Genomic DNA, 9,762 nt, shown 5'->3' with positions numbered 1-9,762 from the left:
TTTGAGATCTGTTTTTCAGTTTCAGACTTTTGGCCCTGATTTTGCGTAGGGGACGTGGCTTCAACTCAGAGGCGGGAGTTATGAGTGACAGCCTAACCAAGAGGCAGAAGACTCGGCAGTTGGCATGGCGTCCGCTCCGCCAAGGCAACACGCAGGCTAATATCTTTCACGTCTTACCTGTGCGCTGGCGCCAGCGTGTTGCCTTGGCGGAGCGGACGCCATGCCAACTGCCGAAAAAAAAAAAAAACCTGAAACTCAAAAAAAAAAAAAAAAACGTTTTGAATCTGAAAACATTAAATGTGAAACTATGTGAAAATCTAAAAGTGAAATGAAAATTTATGATTTATTCAAAATAATTCCAGACTTTAATCGAAATTTTATTCAACTTGAAAAAAAAAGTGGTAAACTTATTTTTTCTTTGAATTCATGGTTTTATTTTTGAAGTTTTTGACCAAAACTTTTCCAAAACTTGACATTTTCAATGTCAAGCTTTAGTTTTTCAACTAAAGATTTTTTTTCCGAATTAACATAACATTTGGCCCTGATTTAGCTCCATAGTTTTACGAATGTAAAACTATTATTCCTCTCCAAGGAATAACAAATGCCCTCAGTACCTTCCAAAGGTTAATGGAGAGATGTATGGGCAGCCTTAACCTGAAAGAAGTACTGGTATTTTTGGATGATGTCATTGTTTTCCAGCACACTTAAGGAGCACGAAGCCCGACTGTTAAAAGTCCTTCAGCAGTTGCGAGAATATGTCCTCAAGCTCTCTCCATCTAAATGCCGTTTCTTCCAAAGCTCAGTTTGCTACTTGGGACACATTGTTTCAAGTAAAGGAGTCGAGACAGATCCTGAGAAGGCCAGCGCTCTCAGAACCTGGCCTAGACCTCAAACTCTGAAGCAACTCAAGTCATTCTTAGGCTTTGCAGGCTACTATCGCTGTTTTGTCAAGGACTATTCAAACATCGTCAAGCCTCTGAACGACCTCACAAAGGGCTATCCACCGTACAAGAAGGGCAAAAACGCCAAGTCTTGCTCTGGAATCTACTTCAACATCAAGGAACCCTTTGCGCATCGGTGGACGCCTGCATGCCAAAGAGTGTTTGAGACAGTCATTGAAAAACTCACCTCTGCACCTGTACTTGGATTTGCGGATCCGAAGACACCCTATGTTCTCCATACGGATGCAAGCACTTATGGCTTAGGTGCAGCTCTTTACCAAGAACAAGAAGGTGAAATGAGAGTCATTGCTTATGCAAGCAGAGGGCTTTCACCTAGTGAAAAGTGATATCCAGCCCACAAGTTGGAATTCCTTGCATTAGAGTGGTCCATCGGTGAAAAGTTTCACGATTATTTATACGGGAACACATTCCTCGTCATAACAGACAACAATCCGTTGATGTATATACTGAAGTCAGCTAAACTGGATGCTGCCAGCTACCGCTGGCTAGCAGCGCTCTCCAGCTTCAATTTTAACATCAAATACCGCACTGGAAAGTGCAACCAGGACGCTGATGGCTTTCCAGACGGCCGCATGATGGTCTGGAAGAGGACCAAGAATCTGCTGAGGAGAGGGAGCGGATAAAGCCATTTGCATCACACCATCTGTCTTCATCTCCCGATCCTGAACAACAATACCTGACAGCTGACGCGGTTCATGCCTTTTGTCACTGCCACCTGTTGAGCAAGGCTGAAACACAATTCCCTCCATCACCTTAGTGGAATCCCTCACTCTTCACACTGATGCTCTGCCTGATGTCTATGAAGATGTTGGAGCTCTAGGTAGTTCCACAATACCTGCCTATAGTGAAGAAGAACTCCAACACCATCAGAGATCTGATCCTTTCGTTGGACAAGTCGTCAAGCTGTTGGAGTCCGGAGATAGAACGAACCATAACCTCAACCCTGTATCTTTGGAGCTGAAGTTAATGCTTAAAGAATGGAAGCGGTTGGAAATGAGAGATGGCCTGCTGTTCAGAATCCATCAACTTCAGAATGACACCACTTATCAGTTCGTGGTTCCCCAAGTCCATGCGATCTACTATCCTCCAGTGCCTCCATGACGATATGGGGCATATGGGTCTGGAAAAAACACTAAACTTAGTACGTTCAAGATTTTATTGGCCGAAGATGGCTGTAGATGTAGAGCAAAAGTTAAAGACGTGCGGGCGTTGTGTCAGAAGGAAAACGCCGCCTGAAAAGTCAGAACCTCTCATGAATATCCAAACAACTCGTCCTATGGAACTGGTATGCATGGACTATCTATCCTTGGAGCCAGACAGTCACAATACTAAGGATATCTTAGTTATCACTGACCATTTTTCTAAATACGCCATTGTACACCCACAAAACATCAGAAGGCTACGACAGTCGCAAAAGCCCTGTGGGAGCAGTACTTAGTTCATTATGGCTTTCCAGAGCGCCTACTAAGTGACCAAGGTAGGGATTTTGAGTCTCAGCTCATTAAAGAACTCTGTACCCTAGCCGGCATCACCAAGGTACGCACAAGTCCCTATCACCCCAGGGGAAACCCTGTTGAGAGATTCAATCGGACGTTGCTTTGCATGTTAGGAACGTTAACTGACAAGAAGAAAAGCCACTGGCTAGACTATGTGAAGCCCCTAACACATGCCTATAATTGCACTAAAAATGAGGTCACGGGGTTTAGCCCGTATGAACTCATGTTTGGGTGCCAGCCTCGGCTCCCCGTTGACCTTGCGTTTGGGTTGCCCATAGGGAATAACACTCCTAAGACTCACTCCCAGTATGTGAGAAACCTGAAGGCACGACTTGAAGAAAGATACCAGATAGCCAAGAGGAATTCACAGAAGGTTGCTGATTGGAACAAACGCCGCTTTGACAGGAATGTCGGGGAGTCAACACTACAAGAAGGCGACCAAGTCCTTGTAAGAAATGTGTGCCTACGGAACAAACACAAGCTCGCGGATAAGTGGGAGTCCACTATGTACAAAGTCCTGAAACACATAGGAGACCTACCTGTCTACAAAGTACAGCCCATAGATGGAGACGGTCCTGTCAGAACCCTATATAGGGATCTCCTACTCCCCTGCGGTGACTTGGTTGAACCTGAGGATGTTGAAGCTGACAAGCCGAGTCCAACGGCCTAGAACAAGATGTAGTCCACCTCAACACTTTGGAGAAACCTCTGACTCTGAGGATGACTTTCCGGTCTACCCCTTACAGCCGCATGTCATTCAAGAGGAAAGGGTTGTTCAGGTGTTCGAAGTCCCAAAGCCACAGCACACCACTGTGACTCAATTCGAACCGTTGAGGCCCCAACTTCAGGGTGTGGCCACTGCAGACGAGACCCTGCCAGTAGAACCTGCTGAGATGAGCTGGGTGGTGACCTCAGACAGCGGATGGCGTAGACGGTACTGATCTCGGGGAGAGTCGTCCCAATGATTCTCCCCGCGGTTTTTACCCTAGGGACTTGATCTGTTCCACACACGAGGAAGACACTACAACATGTTACCACGTGCAAAGGCAACCTCATATCCCCATATCCTGTGTAGTGCACTTTCAGTTCATGAATTATACTTCCTAAAGTACTTAAAAGTATACCTTGGAATACTCTAAAGTAACCTGTGTAGTGCACTTTCAGTTCATGAACTATACTTCCTTTAGTGCCTCAGAAGTATACTTTGCAATACTTTCAAGTGCACTTTGAATTATTGAAAGTACTTCAAGAATAAATTTAATAACGTCCATTTACTATGATCTAGTTATATATATTTAAATATTCAGGGGCCCCTCAAACGCCGTTGAGCTGGCGTCACTTGGCGGGGCCTCGCTAAGTGACACGGCAGATTCTTAGCTGAAAGAAGCTAATTACTGCGTAAACACTAATGCTGTAGTAATCCAGCTCTTCTTATGAAACGTAACAGTCATTTAACTCATGGCTACAATGGCAAACCAGCACAACCATGACAATTTCAACTCAACAAAACATTTCATTCTAAGCAGACACATTTAAAAAACGAAATTCATGAAGTCACATTTGTATTTCAAACAAACGGCAAACTTATCAGCAAATTTTGACACTATTTACTGCCTTGCATCACGGGAATTGACCAGCCAATGAGCCACGCTATCTTCATTTTTTCACGTCATTTAATTCTTCAGTCAGTTTGACAGTATAACCTTCAAATGCAACCCTTCTGTCTGCTTCTTTCTCAAGTAGCTTTTTCGTTTTTTCCATTAATACTCCAATTGATAATTATTAGTATAAGAGTATAGGGTTTCAGAATGTTTTGCCAGTAATTAAGGTTGCAGCTTCAGTAACAAAAAAGATTCAATGTGCAATGCATAATAGACTTTCCTAGACATGAATAATTAGAATGAGATGGATCTAAAAAATGTAACCTGTATTGTACTTTTAAATCATTTTGACGGTTTTTGCTGTGTAATAATAGAAAACGTACATCCTACTCCAGAAGAAATGTATACCATTTTCTGTTTCTAAGCATATCAGAAGTGAACTATTTTCTAAGTATACTTCTTACAAAAGTGAACTATTTTCAAAGCATACTTAAGTATATCAAAAGTGAACGATTTTCTAAGTATACTCCTTAAAAGTATATCAAAAGTGAACTATTTTCAAAGCATACTCAAAAGTATATTAAAAGTGAACTATTTTCTAAGCATACTTCTTAAAAGTATATCAAAAGTGAACTAAAAGTGTACTATCCATATTTTAGAAGTATATTAATATACTTCTTTTTTGTAATGGTAAGGTTACAAGTCAGTCTCTCTATCCTCTCTGCTACACACTAACTGTTGAGGTTGTTTGAATAGAAAGAGCAGAGTATTAGCTTTGGTCAGCTTTGGAACAAAGGTTTAGAAACAGTTGACATTTCAAGGTAAATGTGTTGATATGCAATGTAATACTGTATGTGACCAGTAGAGGGGGCTATCCAGTGGTAGAACCTTGGTGGTGTGACGCCTGGGACACACTGGCTGCAAAGCGCCCGGACGCGCCGCGCCACGATCGGCTACGATCGGCTACGACTGAGCAAAAGCTGTTCACACCAGACGCGCATTTCTCCGTGCCGGTCACCAAGCCTTTCAGCTACTCTGAGCTTTCCTTTACGCTGACATGGTACATAAACATGGCATTGGCTATATCCCAGCATTGATCCTTATCTACGTTGTCCTTGTAAAATTGTTGCTGACATACAACAACTCCCTGTGCTTTTCAACTTCGAGAATTCATTTGATCGTTCATTTAGAAATCGACTTGAGGGTTCTCTCTCGGTAGGCTATGTCTGCGTGTGTGTTGTGTGCAACGCGTGACAACTCGTTTCTCTCAAACAAACAAAACAACTACGGGCATGCTAGCTCAACGGATCAATCCGTTTATTTTCATTCGTTTTCATCAGGGTAAACACATGTAAAGGACGTTCGTTACCAACATTGTGTAATTATAAAGTCTACAACTTTACAAATGTTCACCGTAGTCTACAATTAATGGAGTAAAATCTTAATAACATGTTTTTTTATTCAAATATATCAACTAATATGGTGTACTTCATCATCCTGCAGCCGATTTCGCAAGCGTCTCGCGAACAAATTCGACCAGCTGCCGAAACGATCGCTGCAGATCGCAGGCAATCGCAGCGCTTCGCAGCCAGTGTGGTCGGTCCCATTTGATAACATGGGCGCCGAAAGAAAAAAGGAGGCGCTTCCAGGCGCGTCGCAGCAGATCGCAGCCGATCGCAGGCAGTGTGTCCCAGGCGTTAGAAGTCCAGTCAACATTTACAAAACTATCTCCCCCAATCATTTTTGTTCGATTCTCGAACCTGGCTCATACTACTAGCTTTTTCATAGAATAATTTTTCCTGATTTTTGCTTTGAAACCAAGTTTGAAACCAATCCGAAATGGGTAAACTAGCACCCCATTTATTTGCTTACGTCAATAAAAGTTGCCTGCAAATGTGCTCGCGGATACTAACAGGGCACGAGCACAAAAGTTCACATTGGCCGATAGCCGATTTACCTGGAGCTGAAAGAAATGGCTTGAGTTGCCTGCCCTGTTGTAGCAAGTTTAGCAAATGGTTGTCACACATACATGAAATGTTGTTAATATAGTTTATTCCCGTTATTTTAAAACAGATTTGATTTTTCGTAAAAACGTTCATGACATGATGGCAAATATTATATTATGTTAAGCGTGAGCATAGATTGTTGACATGTCTATCTGGAGCAAAGACGAAGATTAATAGTACTTTAACTGATAACCACAATAGGAAATGATATATATATTTAAATAATATTAGTCTTGCCTTCAGAAGCTTTTGTTAAACACACTCATTATTCTTTTTTTGAGCGTGTCAAAGCCAGACTGCTTTTGTGGGACAATGAAGGTCCTCAGTGACTCTATGTTTCACCCCCACTTATATCTGATGGAAACGTCTTGTATATAGTTCTGTTAATATGCCCCTTTCAAAGGCACGTTCAATAAAGTAGATTATATTTTAGACACACTTCTCAATTTATACATTACCAAGTCTTGTTAGATCACGTTAAATCCATTAATAGGCGTTTGGGTTAGGGTTAACCCTACAAAACCAATTGGTTTTGTACGTTGAACATATAAAACACAAGCCACATTTCTACACTGATGTTAAATTGAAGGCAGTGTGATTTTCGTGGCATTTCGTTTGAATATAAAGTTGACAGTAAGCTATGGTAAGTCTGCATTATGGAAGATTTCTGTTACAAAAATAACTATTAAGCTTTCTTTGCCTGGCGAGAACAACGACGGAGCTAAGTGTTCATGTTAACAGTTTATTTAATCCGATACAATGCGTTGGAAATCATACTCAAATCACGAAGAAAAAAAACAACATATGTGATGAGTTCCATCTAGAATAGCCCTATAGCCTATTTCTAAAAAACAAGTGAAAGGAATACTATACAGTGACAGCATACATTTCCGTAAAGTTTGCATCATGTCTCTGATTCTTATCGGACTTGTACCCCATTCTGCCACTGCAATGCCTTAGCTCACACGCTCGAACCATATAAATCTATGCTCGCGACTGGTTGTCGCAAAGTATGACGTGTACAGCTAGTTGCAAGCGTGCACAAGGTCTCGGAGCTTGGGAAAAAAAAGAGCCACTGTTTAAAGCTAGACCGGAAGAGTCGGAAGTGGAAAGATGGTGCGGTCCAGTTTCGTACTCTCGCTTGCCTCACTGCGCCACTGAGCACTTTTCATAGAAATGAATGGGGACGCCATCTTGGAAGACAAAAGTTGCTTCCTCTAGTTATATTAACTCTATGTACTGTATCAAGCTTCTTAACCAACTTTTAAACACATTCCTCATATATAAAACACACACATTATAACTGTATTCCAAAATTTCCACCACAGTGGGTAACGTGGACAGCAATTGGCGGTCTTTTAAGCAACAGTTCGAGTTGTATATGGCTGCCATTGGACTGGACAATAAACCTGACGCCAGGAAGATTGCGTTGCTACTTACGGTAGCGGGTCCCCAAGCCATTGAAGTGTTTAACACGTTCGAGTTCGGCGTAGATGAGGACAAAGAGAAGTACAACACCATAGTGGGGAAATTCAGTGCATATTGTTCCCCACAGAAGAACATTGTGTATGAAAGGTATGTGTTCCGATCACGGATGCAACAGCCCGACGAAACTTTTGATTGCTTTGTGACTGATTTGAAGCTTAAAGCGCAGTCATGTGATTTTGGAGATCTAAAAGAATCTATGATCCGCGATCAGATTGTGTATGGTATCCAAGATAAGAGGATAAGGGAGAGGCTGTTAAGAGATGCTAAACTGACTCTGGAAGTCGCAGAGAGACTGTGTCATGCTAGCGAATTAGCCCAACAGCACGCGAAGACGTTCAATGAAGCGAATGCCACTGCAGTGCATGACAGTGCCAGTGTGGCTGTAGTCACACACATGACAAAAGTATTCTCCACAAAAGAAAGACGGAGAAGATGCAGCAGTATATTCCTGCAAACGTTGTGGTGGAAGACATGAGCCAAGGCAGTGCCCTGCCTATGGCAAAATATGTTCGAATTGCAAAAAAAACAATCATTTTGCAAGACGGTGCTTATCAAAGACCAAGTCGGTGAGGCTAGTTGAAGATACTGACCTAAGTGAGACTTTCTTCGTGGGCATGGTGTCATGTGACAATGTAAAAAATGATACCATAGAGGAAAATGTAAGGCACTTACAAAATGAAGAAACATGGATTGTGTCATTGCCAATTAATGGAGCTTTAGTAGCGCTAAGGATTGACACAGGCGCACAAGCAAACTTAATCAGCATGACGGAAATTAAGGCCATGAAAGATAAGCCTAAAATAACCAAGAAACCAGTGCAACTGAAAGATTACAACGGGCATGACATAGAAAGCAAAGGTCTGTGTAGGCTGAAAGTGACAGTAAAGGACAAAAGCTACAATGTCCTCTTCTCTGTTGTTCCTGAGGGCCGGGAATCCCTGCTCGGTGGTGTCTCCTCAAAGAACCTGAACCTGGTGAGGAGAGTCTACCACATTAACTGCTCAGAAGCAGTAAGTGGACACACAGACACAGTTGAGTCCATTGTGCATCTTTACTCTGATGTTTTTAAAGGACTAGGATGCCTTCCATGCACGTACAATGCATCTCCAGTGATCCATGCACCAAGGAGAGTTCCAGCTCCACTTCGGGAGCGCCTCAAACAGGAATTGGAGAGGATGTGTCAGCTAAAAGTCATCACAAAGGTGGAAGAACCGACTGAGTGGGTAAACTCGATGGTCTGCATCGACAAAAAGAACGCAAGCAGAGAACTGAGAATATGCATGGACCCAGGAGATTTAAATAAACATAAAACGTGAGCACTACCAGATACCAAAACGGGAGGAAATCGCAAGTATGATGGCTGGAGCCAAATTCTTCTCGAAGCTAGATGCGGCACAGGGATTCTGGCAAATCAAGTTGGATGATGAGAGCTCAAGATACTGCACATTCAATACGCCTTTTGGGAGGTATAGATTTCTGAGAATGCCGTTTGGCATAATCTCAGCATCTGAAATATTTCATAGAGCAATGGACAACATGCTAGAGGGTCTAGAAGGGGTTCGTTGCTATATAGATGATGTGGTAATCTGGGGCTCCACTCTGATAGAGCACAATGAAAGACTGACAAAAGTGCTCCAGAGGGTGCGTGAGAATGGACTGAAGTTAAACCGCGCCAAATGCCAATTTGGTGTGCAAGAAATAACATTCCTTGGAGACAAGCTTTCTTCTCGAGGGATAGAGCCAGATCAAAACAAAATAAAAGCCATTTTAGGCATGCCGCGCCCCACAGACAAGAAAGGTGTGCTCAGAATAATGGGAATGATCAACTTCATTGGAAAGTTTATACCCAACCTATCGGTGAAAACATCAGCACTGAGAGGACTTCTCCATGACTCCAATGAGTTCAAGTGGACATCGGGAAATGAGCGAGAATGGAATGCTCTGAAGGTCACACTGACGAATGCGCCTGTGCTTGCGTATTATGATCCGAACAAGAGCCTGAAGATTTCGACAGATGCGTCGAAGGACGGACTGGGAGCTGTCTTGTTACAGGCGGAAGGGGATAGCTGGAAACCAGTTGCTTACGCTTCTAGGTCCATGACTAAGACTGAAACAAGATATGCCCAAATTGAGAAGGAATGTCTTGGATTAGTTTATGGACTATAGATTTTTCATTGCTATGTCTATGGGCTTCCCACATTCACAGTTG

The sequence above is a fragment of the Osmerus eperlanus genome, chromosome 15, assembly GCF_963692335.1.
Source record: "Osmerus eperlanus chromosome 15, fOsmEpe2.1, whole genome shotgun sequence".
Taxonomy (NCBI): Eukaryota; Metazoa; Chordata; class Actinopteri; order Osmeriformes; family Osmeridae; genus Osmerus; species Osmerus eperlanus.
The sequence above is the reverse complement of the archived record's forward strand: the minus strand, read 5'-3'. Positions refer to the sequence as shown.